Below are 9,439 nucleotides of genomic sequence, written 5' to 3' on the forward strand. Positions count from 1 at the left end.
AGCACAAATCTGTGTCACGTGAAAGAACTGTAAATCGTGGGGCTTTAAGCAAATTCAAGTGTTATGTTTACATTTGATTTGACAGAATCTTTTAACATATGGCCTATTTGTGGTCTTCAGACTTCGTGGGCCAGAAGCCTCTTCCATAAATGAATTGTCTCCACTGTACATCATGAGAATACTCAATTAGAAAATAATCTCTCCTGGGATTTCCAGCGCATGTTGACCCCTGTAAGCTGATATTCAGGATAGCTTAAAAACTCATCCGCATAGTAAAGTACTCATCTTTTGTGAGGAATGCAGAGAGCCGGAGTGCATTAGGACGCAGGGCGCTGCTTTCTCTCACGAGGACTAGTCATTAGATCATGAGTTAGAACCGAGGTTAGGTCCTGCTTCATGTCAGCACCTCCACATCTCTCTGGTTACTGATGTGTTTCACAGAAAAGGAGGCTCTTAGATGAGGGGTACCATTCACCTCAACAAATCAACAGTTGGGTATCCTGGTTTTCCGAGGGGATGAAAAATTGCAATTTCAGTTTGCAATAAAATCTTGTGGGATTCGTGTTTATTTTGTGCTCTGTTGTATTCGGGTGACGAAGACTGAAATGTGAAGTAAATGTGTAGTATGAGAGAATAACTCACGAGCTGACAAACTGTTTTCTTCGCGGATCATTGTTCAAAAGTTTCAAGGTCCTTTTATTGAAGGAACATCGATGAGCGACAGAGCGCACGTGCTAGCATCATCATTAGCGCTGGTTTTCTTTCAGGCCACGCTGCTTTTGTGTTGTTGGGTTGCTTTCCACAACCCCCCAGATCACGTAAGATCACAATAGTAGGATTTCCTGCTGTTGTTAATCCAGCTTCTGCCCACTGCTCTTTGGCACAGCGATGGACATGGAGGAGTCAGCAGACTGCTGCTGCCAATCACATCCACGAACAAAAGCATTCGAAAACACAAAGCAAAAAGTTTTATACTTTTTTCTTGCTAATGGATATATTAATTATGCCGTGATGACATCAAAAACATCTGATAATTCCTTTTTATGAAATTAAAATGTTTACTGATAAATGGGCAAAAGAGGATATAAAGCACCAATTAAAAGGGAAAAAAAGAGATTACATTCAAAAGACGAAAACCACGTAATAACACTTAAGGCTGAGTGAATTTTAACAGATAAAAGCTGACCTTTTCTCAACATCAGCGAGCTATAATAGTGAAAAGACAGGTCACGCATATTGAAATTTATGTTATGTAACTTTCCACATAAACCCTCCACCAATCTCATTATAAAGAAGCCAAGTTTAAGTCGCTCGTGGAGCACAATTTATCCGAGCTGGTATCTTTCTGTGAGAACCTGGGGCCGCGGTCCATCTGGAACTCATTGGAGGGAGATCTGGTTCTACCCCTCTCCCCTGCGTCGTGTTGCCCTTCCCGCGTTTGTCCCATAATCCTGTCTAAGAGCTGCCTGGGCTTGGCTTGCCCATTCCAACACACTGACAGGCTTAACTTGGCCGTCTTGTAAAAAGGCAAGAACCCCTCTTTCGCCAAGGCACTCAGAAAACACACTTTAAATATTTGAAGGGGGATTTAATATCAAGCCCATTAGGGCTTTTCCCGAGCCCCGTAAATAGTCAATTAGTGAATGATTCTGATTTGATCCACATGCAGCAAGATCCGCTATGAGGGGGGAGGGGGAAAGTGGGGGGGGGGCTTGGCGGGACAGTATGATTAGGGGTTTTCTTATTTGGCATACCCTCAGACGAACACTCCTGTGTCACAAATAGGGGGACACGTTGGATGACTGCAAATAGGCAAAATCAATATGATAGGCTGAGTCATGTCCAACTTCTTTATCATCTTCAGAAAATAAGGGACGGTAGTACAAAAGTTAGAGATGGATCCCAAACAGTGGGAGGGGCTCAAAGTAAAAGACTGAGCAGGGGGGACTTCAGACGAGGCCAAAAGGGCAGTGTATGGGTTTCATATCTGGTGGAGGGACACTGGACTGTGGTGGAGTCTCTTGATCAAGGCTCCAGCTGGTTGGCAAGAGTAAAAACAGCCAAATATGCAGTATAAAAGACGACTCCTGCAATACTAAGTGCTTGTGGATTAAGGCATCTGCAAAAATTAACAACTATCACAGAAACTCTCTGGATTATACCTCTGGAGTAAACAAAGCCTGGATTATATACTTTTCAATAAAATCCCTACTGGTCTTGGTGTGCAGCGTGCATTCATGGCAGCAGAGCAGAGAAAACGTTCACGTAAAGTGCAAATAACTCTGTGAAGTCTTGACTGCAGTGTTCTTCATGCCAGTCGCAGCACAGCCTGTTTAATGTTAAAAAGCCAGCTCCCAAGCCAAATCCATACGCCAATGAAATATGCATGTACATTTAGGGGAACCCGTGGATCTCACTGCACATTGTTGTGGTGGGACACTGAAGTATTTGACTGCAGATGTGTGGTCTGCAAACGACATCAGCCCATAACTGATTAAAGCCAGAGTGCTCGATTTTAACTGTATGTGTTATCTTTTAGTTATATCCAGTCAGTTCATCTCGTGCACTAAGTATGCACACGGGTTATGGGTCAGCGTGTCCTCTGCAGCGTTTTAAATTAGGATTAGAGAAAATGAGTTTAGCACAGACAAAACTGACATTTTTAGTAGAAACTACCCAAGTCTGCACTCTTTACGTTGAATTTGTCGCTCTCTTCCAAAGCACTACAACGGGACACCGGCTAAAACTAAACTAATGAATATCTTACACTTACTCTATTCTTAAAAAATATTTTTTCTTTCAAAAGTTTGAATAAATGTACACCTTTGGACAGATAACTGCCATCTTCAACCTGACTTTGTCATGTTAACGGTCTTTGACAGCTTTTCGTTAATAGATGATGCGGAATGTTTTATAGTCATCGCATGTAATACATGTGTGCTGCACTAAAACGTAATCACACTGTGTGCATATAGCACGTGCATGATTACCAGTTAACATGGCATGAAACCGTTTTTACAATGCAAGGTATGAGCGGCCATGTTTCCTTCAGCAAGGGACCAGACAGAGTATATACCCGTAATGAAGGAGGAATAATTAGAACGTAGGATTACCTTGTAGCTTCTTATAGAGCGCAAGAAATGTTACACCTACTGGAGCACCGGTGGAGCCCTCGAGGCACTTTAGCAAACGCAACCGGCACTTAAACATATTGACACTTAAATATATTATAGGGTGAGCGCCACTGGGATATGAAAACCTTGGCAAAGGCAGACATGTGGGGAACAAAACAACACTTTTAGAGAACAGGAAGCTGAGCAAATACACTGCCTGGTGGAGGCAGCCAGAATATCATAAGTGCTGCTCGGAGCAGACACACTGGATGAACGGGCTGCTGTAGAGCAATGAAGGTTTAGCTGGAAAGAATTGTGCAATGCACGAGCATCAGGGTTTACAGTCATTTATGGCAGCACTCCTGGTGTGTTGCATTCCCCTCAAAATCTGAATCGGTGGCCAGTTAAAAACCTGAAAAATATCATCTATGTCTAGAAAAAAACCCAACTAAACACATTTTGTACACAAGGAGAAAGAAAGTATGATGCAGTTCTACTGAGACGGTTCCTATTGGGGGAGGCCGAGGGAGACTAGGAGTTTGGAAATGCAGGCAGCTTCCCTGTTCAGTAACCACCTATCTAAATGTTGACCAAACGAAAATACACTGGGCTACACTAGTCATTTAAAGCTACTTATTTGGGGCGTCTGGGTGGTGTGGCGGTCTATTCCATTGCCTACCAACATGGGGATCGCCAGTTCAAATCCCTGTGTTACCTCCGGCTTGGTCAGGCATCCCTACAGACACAATTAGCTGTGTCTGCGGGTGGGAAGCCGGATGTGGGTATGTTTCTTGGTCGTTGCACTAGCGCCTCCTCTGGTCGGTCGGGGCATCTGTTCAAGGGGGAGGGGGAACTGGGGGGAATAGCGTGATCCTCCCACGCACTACATCAGCCTGGTGAAACTCCTCACGATCAGGTGAATAGAAGCGGCTGGCAACCCCACATGTATCGGAGGAGACGTGGTAGTCTGCAGCCCTCCCCGGATCGGCAGAGGGGGTGGAGCAGCGACCGGGACAGCTTGGACGAGTGGGGCAATTGGCCAAGTACAACAGGGGAGAAAAAAAGGGGGGGGGAATCCAAAAACATAAAAAAGTTACTTATTTGGCAGACGCTTTTAACAAAAGCAACTGACAACAGCAGTTAGCAGCTCTAAGAGGAACAGGACACCTTTGAAATCCATCTGATCATTAGGACAGCAGACTTGTGAATGCATATGTGACATTACTCAGATGACAAAACTGGATATGGATCTATCATCCACAAAGTATTTTTTCCCCTGAACTTAAAAGCTTTCTCAGGCCAAAAGAGAGACTCGTTCCTGCAAATATAGTAGGACCATGTAGTAGTTGCTGAACTGTTGAAGAGATTGTCAGAAAAAACAGTCAAAATTAGTTTTGACAGTTTGCAGTGTCACTTAGAAGTTGCTATGGTTCAACTTGAGAAGATAAACCATTCAAGTGGTTCAAAATATAACAGCAGTATAATGCTCATTATAGCTTTTTATACTGTCATTTGATGTAATTCTCAAATCCAAACGGAAGTAATTTTCAGTCTGAAATGTTGGCTTTTAGAGGAAAATTCAACAATACTGAAGAATCTAACTTGAATTATACTGAAGTATTTAAACTAGTATTTCACTTTCTTTTACAATCAGACTAAGTAAAGAAAGCCCCTCGTAGTGAGTAATTCTTATGTAGCGCAGGAGTTAGTTAGCCAAGCATAGAGATATACAAAAATATGTATTGGGAAAGTCTTACTGATAGTGATGCAACAGAAATTAAGCATATAAATATTGCAAATCTGTATCATGGTTTGACTTCATTTTCTTATCTTCCCTTCTTTCTTACAAGGCCTTCTGGACATAAGACATGAAATCCAAGCTGATGTAAATCTTGATTTCCTGTCTACTCCTCAGGAGATACTGTACTGAGGAACAAAGCCCAACAGTGCGAAGTATGCACGAGAACTCTGGGAGAGGGGGGTTGATGCAGGATAATGTGTTTAGTTGATGGAGAGAATGAAATGGAGAGAATTTCAGCCTGCTTTGCCTGTATTCTGTTCTTTAAATGACAATCTTCATGCAACGAGGAGGATAACTTGCTTTTATGATATCTGGATATCATTACACATCCCAAATATGACAGTGAAATGCTTGAAAGTAGAATTATTTTGTACAGAACTACATTTAGCACTATATGGCACATGCCAGAGAAGAGGTTCCTAGGATTAGCTAGTACAGTAAAATTATGTACCATTGGAGACACGGCGTATGGTTAAGTGTGCTTATCAGTGAAATCGTCACTTTTGTTTGAATTGTATGCATAAGCATAGCCCTTAATAGTAATTGATGCGAGACCATTGGATTACATGAAGTTTTAATGATCCTCATCAGAAAATTGGATGGTTGTGTCTTCAAAAACTAGGTACCGACAAAACTTGTGTAAAAAATATATGGAAAACATAGCTGCAAGCAGCAATCAACAGGGTCCAAGCATCCGCAGGGAAGTGCTATGCATTGGCCGATTTGCAAGTTCTCATCTGGACTTTACCTGGAATTTGTTCCAAATGTCATGACGATTGGTCAAACATTAGTGTCTGTGTTGGTAGCTGACATTTGACATGAAAACGGCAGCGTTGGTTTTTCTTCATCAACTTGCCTTTTTTTTTTTAGCATTTGTTAGAATGCTGGACCAAGACAGATAATACCGAGCTTGAATAACATGGTTTAGAAGTTATGAAAATTTTCTTGCTGGAGCACCACCTGAAAGACACATCTCAACAAATTTGGAAAGCATGGTTATTAGCCCCCAGTAAACTAGCAGATTACATTTTGTAATAATTGGACACTGGGTTAAAAAGACCAAGCTTGTGTCAATTCGGGCTACACCCTAAACATTATTGGCAAATTTTCTTGATAACCATCATAATTTTTTGTGATTCTAGAGATGACACCTGACACACCAGAGTTTCATAAGATCAACAGGGAGTTCAGGAGGAATTGAAAAAAAAGAAAAGAAAAAAAAAGTTTTTTTTCACATAAGATTTTGAAACCTGACCTTTCAACAACCACAACAAAACCTAGTGCCTGGGTTGGACTGTTAACATAATTTAGACTGAGTTACACCGTAGACATGACTTCACATTATCCATGTCTCCTCAATTCCACTGGCCAACCAGTTTATTGATGGTTATTACTACTTATGGCAAGTATATGCTGCTCAATCCTGCAAGATGAACCTAGAAGTAACTCAGTAAGCCGACTGAAAACTGTTTACAGGTAACGAATTTCGCCAACCATTTTTGTTTAAACTTCCAAACAGGGGGTTTAGATATTAAGTTGAATCAGACTTATTTATGTCTGACAATGACATTCCATGAGATCCATTGTAGTAAACCTGAGTCCAGTGGACCGATGTCCTGTCCGTCTACCAGCCACCGGCCACACCGGCTGACGCCTTCCACCTGTTCCTGTGCCGCCAGCCACCTCAGCCTACCTGTCAGTCTCAGCTGCCCAGCGCCCCCGAGTCTCAGCTGCCCAGCGCCCCCAAGCCTCAGCTGCCCAGCACCCCCGAGCCTCAGCTGCCCAGCACTTTCCTGTCCCAGAATAGTCAGTCTGTTCCCAAGCCGTCATCCACCTTTGCCGACTTGTGGTTTGTTCCCGAGCCATCAGCCGCCTTTGCTGACATGCGGTCTGTTCCAGAGCTGTCGGCCGCCTTTGCCAACATGCGGTCTGTTCCCGAGCCATCATCCACCTTTGCCAACATGTGGTCTGTTCTCGAGCTGTCGGCCGCCTTTGCCGACGTGTGATCTGTCCCTGAGCCACCGGCCACCTTTGACCTTGTGCGGTCTGTTTCCGAGCCGTCGGCTGCCTTTGCCGACGTGCAGTCTGTTCCTGAGTAGCCATCCCACTGCCTCCGAAGTCTGTTACCTGAGCAGCCATCACGTCGCCTCCCTATTCTTTTCCCCGAGTGGCCATCCCATCACCTCTGATGTCTGTTCCCCAAGCGTCCATCCCGCCGCCTCTGAAGCCTCTACCCCGAGTGGCTGTCCCACTGCCTATAAAGCCTGTAAACTGAGTATCCGTCCTGCCACCTCTGAAGCCTGTACCCCGAGCAGCCGTCCCGCTGCCTCTGAAGCATGTACCCCGAGTGGCTGTACCGCTGCCTCGGTCCTGCCTGCGTCGCCGGCCTCCAGGGCGGTGGTCCTGTCAACATCACCGGTCTCCGGGTCATCCACCTGCCCGTCTGCCCGAGCTGCTCTGCCCCTCAGTCCTGCATCCTGGTCGTACTCCAGATCAGTTCCATCCAGCCCTCGGGCCATCCACCTGAGATCCCGGGCGCCATTCATCCTCTCGCAGACCACTTGGTCCTGAAGCCCTCCCCAGACCCCCTCCATCCATTCTGCTTGGTGCTCCTGGTTTGTTTGTTTGGGACGTCTGGAATCCATCCGGGGGGGGGGGGTTGCCTGTCATGGGTGAGTGAGCTGGGTCAGCGGGGCTCGCCCATCCCCATCCCGATTGGTGTTTTGGTTCACCTGTGCCCTGTCCTGCGCATCTGTGCCCAACCTCCCTCCCCTTTCTCCAATTGGCTTGTCTGTTCTTGCCCTGTCCTGCGCCCAATCTCCCTGATTGGCTCCCCGATGTATATATTACCCATGGTTGCCCAGGCTCCCTGTCAGATCGTCTCACAGACACTCACAGAGACTACTGGTTGCCGGATGCACCACGTCCTGTTGCGAGCCTTCCCTGCTGTCTTTACCTGCTGTCTGTAAGTTCTTGATGAATAAAACCTTGCTCTAGCCCAGCTGTCTCCGCTGTCCGCACTTGGGTCCTCTTACTATTTCTGCAGTGGTTGCCCAGCCATCCGGCAACTCTTTACTACCACCCAGTGCCTATTTTTTTCAATAATATTTTACTGGAAGGAACATTGGGTGTAAAAAAAAAACAACATACAAATACAATGGAAATGGAAATGATTGTCCCTTCATAGTTTGGTCATTCCACCCAGCCCCCAGCCCCCTCCCACTCAACCCTCACCCATTCCCAATGCAAAAAAATAGGTAAAAAATAAACAATTACAGTAATAACAATTATAAGATAAATCAAAAACTACAAAATACAAATAAAACAGGTTAGAAAGATTTACATCAACAAGATGCATTCAATTATCTCCGAAGTACCAATGCTTTATGATGTCATACTTTTTAGTGATTGCAGAAAAATATATCTGTAAGTATAAGTATAGTAGATAAGTATAGTAGTCTACACTGATATACAGCATCCAGTTAAAATTAAGGCATAGAATACAAATAATACAAGTGGTCTTAATCATAGGGAAGCACTGCCAGATGGTCAAAATAAGATAAGAGGGGCTGCCAGGTAGAGAAAAATTTCTGGGCTGATCTGTGACTAGCAGATTTAAAAAAGATTTTTCTAGTTTAAGGAACATCATCATGTCCCCTATCAGGGATTGCAGGAGACTTCCGAAGGGGTTGCAGGAGACTTCCAAAGAAGTAGTAACCTTTTGTGAGCAAGAAGAGAACTGAAAGTGATAATGTTTAGCTGCATTGATGTGACGTTTTCAACTAAGTCTGACACTCCAAAAATAGCTATCCCTACATCAGGTAGGACCTCCTGTTATGGCAACGGCCAGAGCAGAACCAAAAGAGGCAGTTCAGAGGCAGCGTAATCTTTAACCACCGGGACAGCGGATTTATTAACAATATTAAACAAGGAAAAACACACAGAATAAAGTGTATTGTGTATGGTGCATTGTTCATCTTGTTTGTGGGATGTGTGTCTAAACGATGTGTGATGACCAGCGGGTTGTGTGTCTAGGCTATGTGTAAGTATTTGTGTGTCTAGGCTATGTGTAAGTATTTACTCTACATGTGGTGCAGTATGTAAATGGTGTGTCCAATGTATGAAATGTGCGTGCAGGCAAAGATGTCCGTGGTCCATGAACAAAGAGAGATGTCCAAGAGAAGTCTGAGCGTGGTTTTCCAAGGTCCGTAATGCGTGAGAGAGAGTGAGTCTTTTAGAGGTCCAAATCCAAAAGCCGGGAGTTCCAGGTGAGAGGTTAGGGTCCGTGGGCAACGGCAGAACTCGAGGGGTTCTTGAGGAGACAGGGAGACAGGATTGAAGGGGGCACCAGAAGACATGTAGGAAACACGAAGGAAAACTTGGGTTGACAATTTGACTAGAAGGCACGAGGAAACTAGGTAGGCTAGTCTGTCGCTTAGGCACGTTCTGGCGACGACACAATGGGTTGGCTGGGGTCTTGTGGATTGGTGATGAGCTGATCACTCGCAGGTGTGGTGGTTGTAGA

The sequence above is a fragment of the Lampris incognitus genome, chromosome 7 (genome assembly GCF_029633865.1).
Source record: "Lampris incognitus isolate fLamInc1 chromosome 7, fLamInc1.hap2, whole genome shotgun sequence".
Lineage (NCBI taxonomy): Eukaryota > Metazoa > Chordata > Actinopteri > Lampriformes > Lampridae > Lampris > Lampris incognitus.